Source organism: Penaeus monodon, chromosome 7, assembly GCF_015228065.2.
Source record: "Penaeus monodon isolate SGIC_2016 chromosome 7, NSTDA_Pmon_1, whole genome shotgun sequence".
NCBI classification, from domain to species: domain Eukaryota; kingdom Metazoa; phylum Arthropoda; class Malacostraca; order Decapoda; family Penaeidae; genus Penaeus; species Penaeus monodon.
This window is the reverse complement of record NC_051392.1, coordinates 36603682-36621181: the sequence shown is the minus strand read 5'-3', so window position 1 is coordinate 36621181 and position 17500 is coordinate 36603682. Positions and strand designations below refer to the sequence as shown.

The 17500-nt window shown below is 44.0% G+C and overlaps 2 pseudogenes; both read left to right on the top strand.

Annotated features, from left to right (window-relative positions):
- LOC119575231 overlaps positions 1-7487 on the top strand; it is an 8259-nt pseudogene extending 772 nt beyond the window's left edge.
- Positions 7488-15277: 7790 nt separating this feature from the next.
- Positions 15278-16141, top strand: LOC119575622 (annotated as a pseudogene).
- Positions 16142-17500: the final 1359 nt, after the last annotated feature.

Genomic DNA, 17500 nt, shown 5'->3' with positions numbered 1-17500 from the left:
AAAAGTAAAAGATATAAACTAAATAGACTGAATATATACTATACTAACGATTTTTTCTTGTTAACAGGGATAAATGTTTTGACACAGCAATCTTTCCTGCGTGTGTGATCGAACTCTCCCTAAATCTGAGCGAATACATGTTCGAAGCAGAGTTAATTCGCGAGCTTTAAACGGAAGATGCAGATTCACTCGGAAACCAGGATGTGAAATGATGTGAATATCGATTTATGTAATATACGTTGGGTATAACTTTTTAATGTATTGAAATTAAATACTGTATTGTGATTGTAAGTTAGGCTAATGAAAGACCTATTAAATGAATGTTAACTTGGATTTGCATGTACGCAAAGTTAAACGGTGTATCACCAAATGATATTCCAAATAAAATTATTGTACATTAAATATTATTCCGTGATTTACCTAAAAAGACTTTTATGAATCCAAGATAAAGATACACCATTTATTTATTTATTATTATTTTTTTGTGTGTCACCTTTTTTGTTTCCTGATACTTTTTCCTTTAATAAAAAAAAAAAAAAAAAAAAAAAATACTTGCATGGAAAAGCTTTCAGACCGAAAGGATTTTCTGAGTGTAGCGTAATATATTTTCTAAAGTAATGGACTGTTTCCTATTATCATCTCAATCATGTCTGCCAGAGATCAAAAGCGTTATTGTAATTTCCTTTAAAAGATAGATAATTACAAAATAAAGAAAGTAGAGAGAATTTGTTTATCACTAAGCGATCATTTTTGTGCAGTTTAAGCCGTTGCAAGATATCAAAAGGCAACAGAATTATATCTTATAATGAATTTAATGGAAAAAAAAACATAACCGTACTGTATATTTTAATCTAATTAAGCGATTGTAAAATGTCACGTTAAATGTTATAACCCAGCAATCTCACAGCACACTCTGCACTCTTACAATCTATATTTGTAAATGCTACCATTTTCTAAACTTTCAGACATTTTCCATACATCTCTCATTGCAATATCCAGGAATAAATAGCATTTCAGTGGAATGTAGAGTTGCAGGCGGTCTCTACGTAAGCAATAGTAATCCTGGGTTTGCTACACTTACACTATTTCGTCACATAAAGACGGCCAAAACACAAAGAGGCAAATGGAAGTTTATACACGGTTTCAAAGGGTAAAGCAAACACCATGTTTAGTGAAAAAACGTTGTTATTCACCCATATATTTAAAAATTACTTAGATTTTATAGCTATATGCTCTATTATACTGCTTGATGTGGATCCGTAAATTCACTAAGATTTTTTCTAAAAAATGTTAAATTTGAAAGAATGGAGGACCAACCAACACATCCTCCGACCAATGCATGTTAATTAAAAGTAAAGCATTTGGGTTTAATTGCTACGGACAGTAGCTACAAAAAAAAAAAAAAAAAAAAAATGTAGGGAGCGGCAGAGGTCGCGTGCACCCAGAGTGACCGCCCGAGGCATAACCTCAAGCGAGCTTTCCGGATAGGCGCTTGGAACATCTGCTCCTTGCGGCAGGATGAGTGGTTACCTCTGCTGTCGAGGGAATTGGAGCAACTGGGAGGTGAGGTGGCTGCCCTCTCGGAGGTGAGAAGACCTGGCAGCGGCACGATCAGTATGGGTGGGTACACCTACTACTGGTCGGGCCGCAGCGATGGTCATCACCTCCAGGGAGTAGCCATAGCCATATCCAACCGACTTCAGCTCTCGGTAGTTAAGGTGACACCGGTTGATGAACGTATTATGGTATTGAGACTGAAGGATGCCTTTGGTTTCATGTCTCTTATGGCTGTATATGCTTCTACTGATGTTTGTAAACTCGATATGAAAGAGGCGTTCTACGCCAAACTCTCATCCGTGGCAGACAATTGCCCCTGGCGAGATATTCGCTGTGACTGAGCTGGCTATGAGATGTCTGTCGGGAGCTGATCTCAGCAGCGACAACAGCCTCCTTCTCTAGGACTTTGCTAGGTCCCAGAGAATGAGGATCTCTGGCCCCTGGTACCAGCGTTCCAACCTGTATTGCTGGACATGGTGTAATGATGCAGGTACAGTGATCAAGGAGATCGACCACATTCTTGTTACCACGTGATGGAGGATCCTCCAGAACTGCAGAGTTTACCAGAGTAGCTACCCTATGGGTCCACTTCAAAACTCCCCGTCCCTCCAATGGCCACTCCAAGGTGTTTCACTTGGACAGACTGAGAGAGGAGTGTGCCTGTGGGTTCACCATGGCAGTCTCTGTTAGATTCATAGAACTTGATAACCTGACGGACCCAGTTGCTCTGTGGGAGTTCTTCAAGCATGAAACACTTGAAGCAGCCCAGGAGACCATTGGCGTACACCCGAGGGCAAGGCAGAATTCCATCCCCCTGTAGACATTGGAGGCCGCCGGAGTGTGTCGCATGCCATCGGTCTTTGACATGTAGGGCTCGGACACTGCTAAGAAGGGACAAGGAACATTTCATCAGGAATCTTGCTGAGGAGGTTGAAGGCCATTTCTTGGTAAACGACCTTCGCCCTGCCTACCAAGCCCTGAGAAAGCTGAATTCTAAACCCTCCTGGCAGATGACTGCAGTCCACTCAGTGGATGGATAGATAATTCAAACACTTTAATCCATTAATTACAATGGGTATTCATCTCAGATAATGTTGGGGTTCATGAACGTTGGGCTGAGTATTTTGAGCAGTTGTACCAGGTAGACCCTCCAACAGTTAGCTTGGATGCAAGCGATATCACAATACCTGTGCCAGACCCACCCCATCAGCGAAGAACCTCCTACCCTAATGGAGGTTAGGATGGCGATTTCCAAGCTGAAATTGGGAAAGCTCCAGACATATCTGATATCCCTGCTGAACTTCTAACGGCTGGGATGAACCTACAGTACTGGACTGCCAGATGAACCTGTCATCTGACAGTCCAGTACCATTCCCCCTGACCTGTTGAGCATGGTCATCCCTCTCTAGAAAGGGAAAGGGGATCGCTGGGACTGTAGCAACTGCCGTGGCATTACACTGCTCAGCATACCAGGCAATGTTTTCGCCCACATTCTTCTGAAACGGATCTACAACCATCTGCTAAGGCACCAGAGATCGGAGCAGTCTGGATTCACTCCTGGCAAGTCCACAATAGAATACTAGCGCTTCAAGTAAGTGTGGAACACCGTTGTGAGTTTGGTCGTGCGTTGCTTGCAGCCTACGTCGACCTCAAGAAGTTGTTTGACTCGGTGCATCGAGAATTGTTATGGGAGATCCTGAGACTCAGGGGAATTCTGAAATGGATTATTGGCCTAATAGCAGTAGAAAAAAAAAAAATGTAGGGAGCGGCAGAGGTCGCGTGCACCCAGAGTGACCGCCCGAGCATAACCTCAGGCGAGCTTTCCGATAGGCGCTTGGAACATCTGGTCCTTGCAGCAGGATGAGCGGTTACCTCTGCTGTCGAGGGAATTGGAGCAACTGGGAGTTGAGGTGGCTGCCCTCTCGGAGGTGAGAAGACCTGGCAGCGGCACGATCAGTATGGGTGGGTACACCTACTACTGGTCGGGCCGCAGCGATGGTCATCACCTCCAGGGAGTAGCCATAGCCATCTCCAGCCGACTTCAGCCCTCAGTAGTTGAGGTGACACCGGTTGATGACGTATTATGGTATTGAGACTGAAGCATGCCTTTGGTTTCATGTCTCTTATGGCTGTATATGCTTCTACTGATGTTTGTAACCTCGATATGAAAGAGGCGTTCTACGCCAAACTCTCATCCGTGGCAGACAATTGCCCCCGGTGAGATATTCGCTGTGACTGAGCTGGCTATGAGATGTCTGTCGGGAGCTGATCTCAGCAGCGACAACAGCCTCCTTCTCTAGGACTTTGCTAGGTCCCAGAGAATGAGGATCTCTGGCTCCTGGTACCAGCGTTTCCAACCTGCATCGCTGGACATGGTATAGCGATACAGGTACAGTGATCAAGGAGATCGACCACATTCTTGTTACCACGTGATGGAGGATCCTCCAGAACTGCAGAGTTTACCAGAGTGGCTACCCTATGGGTTCCACTTCAAAACTCTCCGTCCCTCCAATGGCCACTCCAAGGTGTTTCACTTGGACAGACTGAGAGAGGAGTGTGCCTGTGGGTTCACCATGGCAGGCTCTGATCGATTCACAGACCTTGATAACCTGACGGACCCAGTTGCTCTGTAGGAGTTCTTCAAGCATGAAACACTTGAAGCAGCCCAGGAGTCCATTAGCGTACACCCGAGGGCAAGGCAGAATTCCATCTCCCTGGAGACATTGGAGGCCGCCGAAACGTGTCGCATGCCATCGGTCTTTGACGTGTAGGGCTCGGACACTGCTGAGAAGGGACAAGGAACATTTCATCAGGAATTTTGCTGAGGAGGTTGAAAGCCATTTCTTGGTAAACGACCTTCGCCCTACCTACCAAGCCCTGAGAAAGCTGAATTCTAAACCCTCCTCGCAGATGACTGCAGTCCGCTCAGTGGATGGATAGATAAAAGAAAAAAAGAAAAAAAAAGGAAAAAAATAAAAAAGAAAAAAATAATAATAAATAAATAAATAAAACACTTTATTCCCTTAATTACAATGGGTATTCATCTCAGATCATGTTGGGGTTCATGAACGTTGGGCTGAGTATTTTGAGCAGCTGTACCAGATAGACCCTCCAACAGTTAGCTTGGATGCAAGCGATTTCACAATACTGTGCCAGACCCACCCATCAGCGAAGAACCTCCTACCCTAATGGAGGTTAGGATGGTGATTTCCAAGCTGAAATGTGGGAAAGCTCCACACATATGTGATATCCCTGCTGAACTTCTAAAGGCTGAGAGTGAACCTATGGCTCGGGGGCTTGCATGCAGTCTTGACTGCCATCTGGCAGTCCACTACCATTCCCCTTGACCTGTTGAGGGGCATGGTCATCCCTCTCTGGAAGGGGAAGGGGGATTGCTGGGACTGTAGCAGCTACACTGCTCAGCATACCAGGCAAAGTTTTCGCCCACATTCTCCTGAAACGGATCTGTGACCATCTGCACCAGAGATCAGAGCAATCTAGATTCACTCCTGACAAATCCACAATAGACAAATACTAGCGCTTCGAGTAATTGTGGAACGCCGTCGTGAGTTTGGACGTGGGTTGCTTGCAGCCTACATCAACCTTAAGAAGCGTTTGACTCGGTCCATCGAGATCGCTATGGGAGATCCTGAGACTAAGGGGAATTCTGACATGGATTATTAGCCTAATAGCAAGCCTATATACCGGTACTGAAACTGCTGTAAAGTGTGGTGGGAGCCTGTCAACTTCTTCCCTGTTAATTCAGGAATGAAGCAAGGCTCTGCCCTTGCACCAACACTTTTCAACACCTGTATTGACTGGATAATGTGCAGAGCTACTAGCCAAAGTCAGTGTGGAGCAACACTAGGCAATTCAAGGTCTCAGACCTTGACTTTGCCAATGATGTTGCTATCCTATCTGAGTCCCTGGAGTCACTGATGGCGGCTCTTGATGCATTTAGCAATGAGGGAAAGCCCTTAGACCTAGAGGTCTTCTGGACCAAGACCAAGATTCAGGACTTTGGGGGTCTGTTAGGGGAACCCGTTCAGTCGATCTATGATTGCTGAGTGGACGCTGAAGTCACAGATATTTACACAGCTTGGTAGTGTAGTCCACATCTCTGGGCTGTCAGACCAAGAAGTTCATTAGATGGATTGGTCTGGCAACAGACCAATCCGTTTTGCTTTTATGGTAGTGAAACCTTGACGCTATCTAGTGCCTGGAGTCTCGTCTTGATGCCTTTTGTAACAAGTCTCTTTGCCGGATCATGGGGTACAGTTGGCAGACCACATGTCCAACCTATGGCTACACATGAGACTGACGTAGGACTTGTTACTTGCATAATCCGGGATCGCCAACTCAGGCTATATAGGCACTCGTTTCCCTGTGGCTGACCCTGCCCATCAGTTGTCTCTTTGCGAGATAACCCTGGTGGAGGAAGCCTGTGGGATAACCAGGAAGTCATGGCTTTGGCAGCTCGACGAAACTTGTCGCGAGGAGTTAGAGATGAGACGAGGGCCTGTCTGGAGACTTGCCATGAGGGACCATTCGTGGCTGGAAGCGAATGGTGGGATGCGGCCATGCGCCCCCGTCGGCATTAGCCCCTTGATGATGATGATTATGTAAGTATAAACCCACACACACGTGTATGTATATATATATGTGTGTGTGTGTGTGTGTACGTGTGTGTGTGTGTGTGTATGCGTGTGTGTGTGTGTGTTTGTGTATGTGATTTTACATACACGCACACATTTTCACACAATATATTGTATATTACTCCTAGGCTGTTAACATAACTCCCATATATAAAGGATGATTTACAGAAGGGGAAAAAGAGGAGGAAGATCTCTCGCAATCCCCAATCGAACCTCGATTAGACAGTTAACGAAGCGGATCAATTTGTCAAGTAAATTGTTCAGCGACGGTCATTGCGGGTGGGCGTTTCCATATAAAAGGAAGCCTGGGTGCTGGAAGGCCAGTGTCATTCCCCAGCATCACATCCACTCGTCAAGTCACTCTCTAGCGTCATGTCTGGCTGTGTGAGTAGAAGTTGCATTTGTATTTCTTATATAAAGTGTCTATTCTTCGTGCATTTTGTGATGGAAAGAACTCGATTGCTGAATGTGGCGTTTCACTTTTTTTCTTTTTTCTCTTTGTATTGACAGGCAATGTGGATGATCCTTGCTCTGGCTGCCTCCTGTAGCGTTATGAGTCTCGCAAGAATCATGGATCCCGGTCACAGCCGCCCTCCCCTCCAGCTTCTTCATCGCCTTCCTCTTCGACCTCGACGGGTGCGCCTCGGCTCTCCGCCTGGCCAAGCGGGAAGCGTTCGACCCTTCGTGCAAGGGCATCTACAACCGCGCCATCTGGGCCAAGCTCAACCGGGCGTGTGAGGATTGCCAAAACCTCTTCAGGAAGGAACCGGCCATCTACGACCTTGCAGGTAATAGGGGAAGCAGGCGGGGGGAGGGGGGGAAGCACTTCTTGAAGTGTGTTCACTGTTAAATCTCGCCATAATATAACTGCCAAAGCGAGGAAAGTTGAATTGAGGATGGAACACACAGTTCATTGTAACATTCTTTAACGGGATCCTGAATTTACCGTATATAGTTATATGAAATTTGAAAAAAGTAAAAGATATAAGCTAAATAGACAAGTATACACTATACTAATGATTTTTCTTGTTGACAGGGAGAAATGTTTCGACACAGCAATCTTTCCTGCGTGTGTGATCGAACTCTCTCTCAACCTGAACGAATACATGTTCGAAGCAGAGTTAATTCGCGAGCTTTAAACGGAAGATGCTAATGGCTTGCAGATTCACTCGGAAACCAGGATGTGAAATGATATCGATTTATGTAATACACGTTGGGTATAATTTTTTACCGTATTGAAAGTAAATACTGTAATGTGATTGTAAGTTAGGCTAATGAAAGTCCATTAAATGAATGTTACTTGGATTTATATGTACACAAAGTTAAATGGTGCATCACCAAATGATATTTCAATAAAGTTATTGTACATTAAATATTATTCCGTGATTTACCTAAAAAGAAGACTATTTTATGCATCCAAAGTCAAGGTACACCATTTATTTTAGATTTTTTTGTCACCTTTTTTGTTTCCTGATATTTTTTCCTTTAATATTAAAAGAAGAAAAAAAAAAAGACTTGTATGGAAAAGCTTTCAGACCGAAATGATTTTCTGAGTGTAGGCCTGTGGGTTCACCATGGCAGTCTCTGTTAGATTCATAGAACTTGATAACCTGACGGACCCAGTTGTTCTGTGGGAGTCCTTCAAGCATGAAACACTTGAAGCAGCGCAGAAAACTATTGGCGTACGTCCGAGGGCAAGACAGAATTCCATCTCCCTGGAGACATTGGAGGCCACTGAAGCATGTCACATGCCATCGGTCTTTGACGTGTAGGGCTCGGACACTGCTGAGAAGGGACAAGGAACATTTCATCAGGAATCTTGCTGAGGAGGTTGAATGTCATTTCTTGGTAAACGACCTTTGCCCTGCCTACCAAGCCCTGAGAAAGCTGAATTCTAAAACCCTCCTCGCATATGACTGCAGTCCGCTCAGTGGATGATATATTAAAAAAAAAAAAAAAAAAAAAAAAAAAATCAAACACTTTATTCCCTTAATTACAATGGGCATTCATCTCAGATCATGTTGGGGTTCTGAACGTTTGGGCTGAGTATTTGAGCAGCTGTACCAAGTAGACCCTCCAACAGTTAGCTTGGATGCAAGCGATATCACAATATCTGTGCCAGACCCACCCATCAGCGAGGAACCTCCTACCCTAATGGAGGTTAAGATAGCGATTTCCAAGCTGAAGTGTGTGAAAGGCATGTGTGATATCCCTGCTGAACTTCTAAAGGCTGGGAGTGAACCTATGGCTCGGGGCTTGCATGCAGTCTTGACTGCCATCTGGCAGTCCAGTACCATTCCCCCTGACCTTTTGGGGGGCAGGGTCTCCCTCTCGGGAAAGGGGGAAAAGGGACCCGGGGGACTGTAGCATACACGCTCAGCATACCGGGAAAAGTTTTCGCCCACATTCTTCTGAAACGGATCTGGGGACCATCTGCTAAGGCCTAGAATCGGAGCAGTCTGGATTCAACTCCTGACAATCCCAATAGACCAAATACTGCCTTCGAGAAATTGGGGAAAACCTGTCGTGATTTTGGGTCGGGGTTGTTTGCAGCCACATAAATGAAAAAGGCACTTGACTCGGTGCATCGAAAAATCGCTTGGGAGATCCTGGCCCGGGGAATTTGACATGGATTATTACCTAATGCAAGCCTATAACGGTACTGAGTGTTGAAAAGTGTGGTGGGTGCCTGTCCAACTTTCCCTGTTAATCATGGATGAAGCAAGGGTGCCCTTGCCCCAAACCCTTTTTCAACCCCTGATGGAGATAATGGGAGAGCTACTAGCTAAATCAGAGGGGGCAACACTAGGCAATAAAGGTCTCAGACCTTGATTTTGCCGATGATGTTGCTACCTATCTGAGCCCCGGAGTCACTGATGGCGGCTCTTGGCTTTTAGAAATGAGGCAAACCCCTTAACCCCTAGAGGTCTTCGGGGAACCAAGCCCAAGATCAGGACTTTGGGGGTCGTTGGGGAACCCGTTCAGTCGACCATGTTTCAAAAGAGGACGTTGAACACAGATTTACAAGCTTGGAGCATAGCCACATTTTGGGGCTTTCAGCCAAGAAGTCATTAGACGGTTTGGGGTCTGGAAAGGATACTCCCTTTTTGATTTAGGGAAAGGGGAAACCCTTTGACGCTATTAGTGCCTTGGAGTCTCGTCTTTGATGCCTTTAGTAAAAAGTTTTTTTCCGGATCATGGGTACGTTGGGAGGACCACGTGTCCAACCTATGGCCACCGTGGACTGAGTAGGACTTGTTCTTTTCATAATCCGGGATCGCCAAATCAGCTTAAAAAAAAAAAAAAAAAAAAAAAGGGCACTCATTTTCCCCGGGTGACCCTACCCCTCAGGTTGTCTCTTTTAGAGATAACCCTGGGGGGAGGAGGCCCGTGGGACGACTCAGGAAGTCAGGTTTGGGGAGTCGAGAATTGTGCGAGGAGTTAGGAAAGGGCCGAGGCCTCCTGAGATTTGCATGAGGGCCCTCGTGGGGAAGCGAAGGGTGGTTGCGGGATGCGCCCCGTCGGCGTTTGCCCCTTGATGATGATGTTGATGATTTTGTAATAAAACCCACACACACGTGTGTATATATAATAATATACATATATATATATATATAATTATTATATAATATAAAGTGGTGGTTGTGTGTGTGGTGTGGGTTTTTGGTGTGTGTGTGTGTATGGTGTGTGTGTGTGTGGTTTGGTATGTGATTTTTTTTCAACACGGGAACATGTACACACAATATAAATTTTATTTACTCCTGGCTGTTAACATAACCCCCCTACATAAAGGATGATTTACAAAGGGAAAAAGAGGGGGAAGATCTTCCAATCCCCAATTTGGACCGCTTATTTTGAACCTCGTTAGACCAGTTCCCAAGGGATCAATTTTATCAAGTAAAATTTTTCAGCGACGGGCATGCGGGTGGGGGGTTTCCATAAAAAGGAACCTGGGTGCTGGGAAGCCGGGTCTTCCCCGTATCACATCCCCTCGTCAAGCAACTCTCAGGGGTCATTCGGCTCGTTATGAAGTGATTTGTATTTTTTTATAAATGTCCATTCTTTTGTGCATTTTTTTATGGAAAAACTCGATTGCTGATGTGGCGTTTCACTTTTTTTTTTTTTTTTTTTTTTTGTATTTTCAGGCAATGGATGATCCTTGCCTGGCGCCCTCTGTACGTCATGATCTCGCAAGAATCATGGATCCCGGCCACAGCCGCCCTCCCCCCAGCTTTTCCCTTTGCGCCTTCCCCTTCGACCCCCACGGGTGCGGCCCCCGGCTCCCGCCTGGCCAAAACGGGAAGCGTTCGAAAACCCCTTTGGCAAGGGGATCTCAAAAGCGCCATCTGGGCCCAAACTCAACCGGGCGTGCGAGGATGCCAAACCTTTTTCAAAGGAACCGGCCATCTACGAGTTGCAGTAAAAAGGGGGGTAGGGAGCACTTCTAGAAGTGTGTTCCCGTTATATCTCCCAAAATAACCCAAAAACGAGGGTTCTTTTTGGGGTCCTAAAATTTTCTATATATAATTTTTTGAAAAATTGAAAAAAATAAAAAATAAAAACAAAAAGACAATATATACTATACTAAGATTTTTTCTTGTTTAAAAGGGGGAAAAAGTTTCGACACGAATCTTTCCTGCGTGTGTGATCGAACTCTCTTCAATCTAGCGAATACATGTTTGAAGCGATTTAAATTTGCGAGCTTTAAACGGAAGATGCTAAAAGGCATCGATTTACTCGGAAAAACCAGATGTGAATGATGTAATATCGATTTAGTAATATACGTTGGGTATAATTTTTAATGTTTGAATAAATACTGATTTTGATTGTAAATTTTGGGTAAAGAAAAATATTAAATGAATGTTAAATTGGTTTTCATGTACGCAAAATTAAAAAGGGGTACACCAAATGATATTCCAAATAAAATTATTGTACATTAAATATTATTCCGTGATTTACCTAAAAAGACTTTTATAAATCCAAGATAAGAAAACGCCATTTATTTTTTATTTATTTTTTTTTGTGTGTCACCTTTTTTTTTCCTGATACTTTTTCCTTTAATATAAAAAAAAAAAAAACCTGCATGGAAAAGCTTTCAGACCAAAATGTTTTTCTGAGTGTAGCGTAATAATTTTCAAAGTAAGGGAAACTTTTTTCCCTATTATCATCTCAATCATGTCTGCCAGAGATCAAAAGCGTTATTGAAATTTTCCTTAAAAGATAGATAATTATAAATAAAGAAAGTAAGAGAATTTGTTTATCATTAAGCGATCATTTTTGTGCAGTTTAAGCCGTTGCAAGATATCAAAAGGCAACAGAATTATATCTTATAATGAATTAAGGGAAAAAAAAAACATAACCGTACTGTATATTTTAATCTAATTAAGCGATTGTAAAATGGCACGTTAAATGTTATAACCCAGCACTCTCACAGCACACTCTGCACTCTTACAATCTATATTTGTAAATGCTACCATTTCTAAACTTTTTAGATATTTTCCATAAAATCTCTCATTGCAATATCCAGGAATAAATAGCATTTCAGTGGAATGTAGAGTTTTCAGGCGGTCTCTACGTAAGCAATAGTAACCTGGGTTTGCTACACTTACACTAATTTCGTCACAAAAAAGACGGCCAAAACACAAAGAGGCAAAGGGAAATTTATACACGGTTTCAAAGGGTAAAGCAACACCAAAGTTTAGTGAAAAACGTTGTTATTCACCCATATGTTTTAAAAAAATTACTTAGATTTTATAGCTATATGCTCTATTTTATGCTTGATGTGGATCAGTAAATTCACTAAGATTTTTTCCCAAAAAATGTTAATTTGAAAGAATGAAGGGCCAACCAACACATCCTCCGACCAATGCATGTTAATTAAAAGTAAAACATTTGGGTTAATTGCTACGGACAGTAGCTAAAAAAAAAAAAAAAAAAAATAAAATGTAGGGGCGGGCAGAGGTCGCGTGCACCCAGAGTGACCGCCCGAGGGATAACCTCAGGCGAGCTTTCCGGATAGGCGCCTGGAAACTCTGCTCCTTCCGGCAGGGTGAGCGGTTACCTCTGCTGTCGAGGGAATTGGAGCAACTGGGAGGTGAGGTGGCTGCCCTCTCGGAGGTGAGAAGACCTGGCAGCGGCACGATCAGTAAAGGGTGGGTACACCTACTACTGGTCGGGCCGCAGCGATGGGCGTGTATGTCCAGGAGTAGCCATAGCCATCTCCAGCCGACTTCAGCCCTCGGTAGTTAAAGTGAACCGGTTGATGAACGGATTATGGTATTGAGACTGAATCATGCTTTTGGTTTCATGTCTTTTGGTTGTTTCGGTATGCTTGTACTGATGTTTGTAAACTCGATATGAAAGAGGCGTTCTATGCCAAACTCTCATCCGTGCAGACAATTGCCCTGGCGAGATTTTTCGCTGTGACTGAGCTGGCTATGAGATGTCTGTCGGAGCTGATCCAGCACGACAACACCCCTTCTCTAGGACTTTCCCTAGTTCCCAGAGAATGAGGATCTCTGGCTCCTGGTACCAGTGTTCCAACCTGCATCGCTGGACATGGTATAGTGATACAGGTACAGTGGATCAAGGAGATCGACCACATTCTTGTACCACGTGATGGAGGATCCTCCAGAACTGCAGAGTTTACCAGAGTGGCTACCCTATGGGTCCACTTCAAAACTCCCGTCCATCAATGGCCACTCCAAGGTGTTTCACTTGGACGGACTGAGAGAGGAGTGTGCCTGTGTGTTCACCAGGGCAGTCTCTGTTAGATTAATAGAACTTAATAACCTGACGGACCCAGTTGCTCTGGGGAGTTTTTCAAGCATGAAACACTCGAAGCAGCCAGGAGACCATTGGCGTAAACACCGAGGGCAAGGCAGAATTCCATCTCCCTGGAGACATTGGAGGCCGCCGAAGCGTGTCGCTTTCCCATCGATCTTTGACGTGTAGGGCTCGGACACTGCTGAGAAGGGACAAGGAACTTTCACAGGAATTTGCTGAGGAGGTTGAAAGCCATTTCTTGGTAAACGACCTTCCCCCCTGCCCCCCAAAGTCCTGAGAAAGCTGAATTCTAAGCCTCCTCGCGATGACTGCAGTCCGCTCAGTGGATGGATAGATAAAAGAAAAAAAAAGAAAAAAAAAGGAAAAAAAAAATAATAAATAAAATAAAATAAATAAAACATTTTATTCCCTCAATTACAATGGGTATTCATCTCAGATCATGTTGGGGTTCATGAACGTTGGGCTGAGTATTTTGAGCAGCTGTACCAGATAGCCCTCCAACAGTTAGCTTGGATGCAAGCGATATCACAATACCTGTGCCAGACCCACCCATCGCGAGGAACCTCCTACCCTATGGAATTAGGATGGCGTTTTCCCAAAGCTGAAATGTGGGAAAGCTCCACACATATGTGATATCCCTGCTGAACTTCTAAAGGCTGGGAGTGAACCTATGGCTCGGGGCTTGCATGCAGTCTTGACTGCCATCGGGCAGCCCACTACCTTTCCCCCTTGACCTGTTGAGGGGCATGGTCATCCCTCTCTGGAATGGGAAAGGGGGATGCATGGGACTGTAGCAGCTACACTGCTCAGCATACCAGGCAAAGTTTTCGCCCACATTCTTCTGAAACAGATCTGCGACCATCTGCACCAGAGATCAGAGCAATCTGGATTCACTCCTGACAAATCCACAATAGACCAAATACTAGCGCTTCGAGTAATTTGGAACACCGTCGTGAGTTTGGTCGTGGGTTGCTTGCACCTACAAAACCCCTCAAGAAGGCGTTTGACTCGGTCCCTCGAGAATCGCTATGGGAGATCTGAGACCGGGGGAAAATTCTGACATGGATTATTAGCCTAATAGCAAGCCTATATACCGGTACTGAAAGTGCTGTAAAGGGGGGTGGGGGCCTTGTCAAACTTCTTCCCTGTTAATTCGGGAAAATGAAGCAAGGCTGTGCCCTTGCACCAACACTTCTCAACACCTGTATTGACTGGATAATGGGCAGAGTACTAGCCAAAGTCAGTGTGGAGCAACACTGGGCAATATCAAGGTCTCAGACCTTGACTTTGCCAATGATGTTGCTATCCTATCTAAACCCCTGGAGTCACTGATGGGGCTCTTGATGCATTTAGCAATGAGGCAAAGCCCTTAGACCTAGGGGTTTCTTCTGGACCAAGACCAAGATTCAGGACTTTGGGGTCTGTTAGGGAACCCGTTCAGTCGACCCCATGCTTGCTAAGGGGAAACGTTGAAGTCACAGAGATTTACACAGCTTGGTAGCATAGTCCACATCTCTGGGCTGTCAGACCGCTTTATGGTAGTAAAACCTTGACGCTATCTAGTGCCTGGAGTCTCGTCTTGATGCCTTTTGTAACAAGTCTCTTTGCCGGATCATGGGGTACAGTTGGCAGGACCACATATCCAACCTATGGCTACACCGTGAGACTGATGTAGGACTTGTTACTTGCATAATCCGGGGTCCCAACTAAGGGTTTTATATAGGCCACTCATTTCCCTGTGGCTGACTCTGCCCTCAGGTTGTCTCTTTGCGGAGATAACCCTGGGTGGAGGAAGCCTGTGGGATAACCAGGGAAAGTCATGGCTTGGGCGCTCGACGAAACTTGTCGCGAGGAGTTAGAGATGAGACGAGGGCCCTGCCTGAAGATTTTTCCATGAGGGACCATCGTGGGTGGAAGCGAAGGGTGGATGCGGCCATGCGCCCCGTCGGGCATTAGCCCTTGATGATGATGATTATGTAAGTATAAAACCACACACACGTGTATGTATTTTATATATGTGTGTGTGTGTGTGTACGTGTGTGGGGTGTGTGTATGCGTGTGTGTGTGTGTGGTTTGGGGTATGTGATTTTACATACACGCACACATTTTCACACAATTATTGTATATTACTCCTAGGCTTAACATAACTCCCATATATAAAGGATGATTTACAGAAGGGGAAAAAGAGGAGGAAGATCTCTCGCAATCCCCAATCGAACCTCGATTAGACCAGTTTAAAGAAACGGATCAATTGTCAAGTAAATTGTCAGCGCACGTGCATGCGGGGGGGCGTTTTTTTCCCTATAAAAGGAAGCCTGGGTGCTGGAAGGCCAGTGTCTTCCCCAGCATCACATCCACTCGTAAGTCCACTCTCTAGCGTCATGTCTGGCTGTGTGAGTAGAAGTTGCGTTTTTTATTTCTTATATCAAGTGTCTATTCTTCGTGCATTTTGTGATGGAAAGAACTCGATGCTGAATGTGGCGTTTCACTTTTTTTCTTTTTTCTTGTATTTACAGGCAATGTGGATGATCCTTGCTCTGGCTGCCTCCTGTAAACGTTATGATCTCGCAAGAATCATGGATCCCGGTCACAGCCCCCCTCCCCCCCAGCTTCCTTCGTCGCCTTCCTCTTCGACCTCGACGGGTGCGGCCTCGGCTCTCCGCCTGGCCAAGCGGGAAGCGTTCGACCCTTCGTTGCAAGGGCTCTACAACCGCGCCATCTGGGCCAAGCTCAACCGGGCGTGCGAGGACTGCCAGAACCCCCTTCAGGGGGAACCGGCCATCTACGACGCTTGAGGTAAAAAGGGGAAGCAGGCTGGGGGAGGGGGGGAAGCACTTCTTGAAGTGTGTTCACTGTTAAATCTCGCCATAATATAACTGCCAAGCGAGGAAAGTTGAATTGAGGATGGAAACCACAGTTCATTGTAATTCTTTAACGGATCCTGAATTTACCGGATATAGTATATGAAAATTTGAAAAAAAATAAAAGATATAAACTAAATAGACAAGTATACACTATACTAATGATTTTCTTGTTGACAGGAGAAATGTTTCGACACAGCAATCTTTCCTGCGTGTGTGATCGAACCTCTCTCAAACCCGAACGAATACATGTTCGAAACAGAGTTAATTCGCGAGCTTTAAAAACGGAAGATGCTAATGGCTTGCGATTCACTTGGAAACCAGGATGTGAAATGATGTGAATCTCGATTATGTATTACACGTTTGGGTATGATTTTTTACTGTATTGAAAAGTAAATACTGTAATGTGATTGTAAGTTAGGCTAATAAAAGGCCTATTAAATGAATGTTAACTTCGATTTATATGTACACAAAGTTAAAAGGGGTATCACCCAATGATATTTCAAAAAAATTATTGTACATTACCTAAAAAGAAAACTTTTTTAAAAAATCCAAAGTCAAGGTACACCGTTTATGTTGGATTTTTTTTGTGCACTTTTTTGTTTTCTGATACTTTTTCCTTAATATAAAAAAAAAAAAAAAAAAATACTTACATGGAAAAGCTTCAGACCGAAAGGATTTTCTGAGTGTAGCGTAATATATTTCTAAAGTAAAAGACTGTTTCCCATCATCTCAATCTTGTCTGCCAGAGATCAAAAGCGTTTATCGTAATTTCCTTTAAAAGATAGATAATTAAAAAAATAAAGAAAATAGAGAGGTTTTGTTACCCTTAAGCGTCATTTTGTGCAGTTTAAGTCGTTGCAAGATATCAAAAGGCAACAGAATTATATCTTATAATGAATTTAATGGAAAAAAAACATAACCGTACTGAATTTTTAATCTAAATTTAAACGATTGTAAAATTTACGTTAAATGTTATAACCCCGCACTCTCACAGCACACTCTCACTCTTACAAACTAATTTTCAAATGCTACCATTTTCTAAACTTTCAGACATTTTCCAGACATCTCTCATTGCAAAATCCAGGAATAAATAGCATTCATGGAATGTAGAGTTGCAGGCGGTCTCAACTAAGCAATAGTAATCCGGGTTTGCTACACTTACACTATTCGTCACATAAAGACGGCCAAAAACACAAAGAGGCAAATGGAAGTTTATACACGGTTTCAAAGGATAATCAAACACCATGTTTAGTGAAAAAACGTTGCTATTCACCATATGTTTAAAAAAATTTCTTAGATTTCATAGCTATATGCTCTATTATACTGCTTGATGTGGATCAGTAAATTCACTAAGATTTTTCTAAAAAATGTTTAAAATTTTAAAGAATGAAAAACCCCCAACACAATCCTCCGACCAATGTTAATTAAAATTAAAGCTTTGGGTTTTTAAATTTCTATGGACAGTAACAAAAAAAAAAAAAAAAAAAAAAAATGTAGGGAGCGGCAGAGGTCGCGTGCACCCAGAGGACCGCCCGAGGCATAACCTCAGGCGAGCTTTCCGGATAGGCGCTGGAACATCTCCTTGCGGCAGGATGAGCGGTTACCTCTGCTGTCCCGAGGGAATGAGAAAATGGAGGG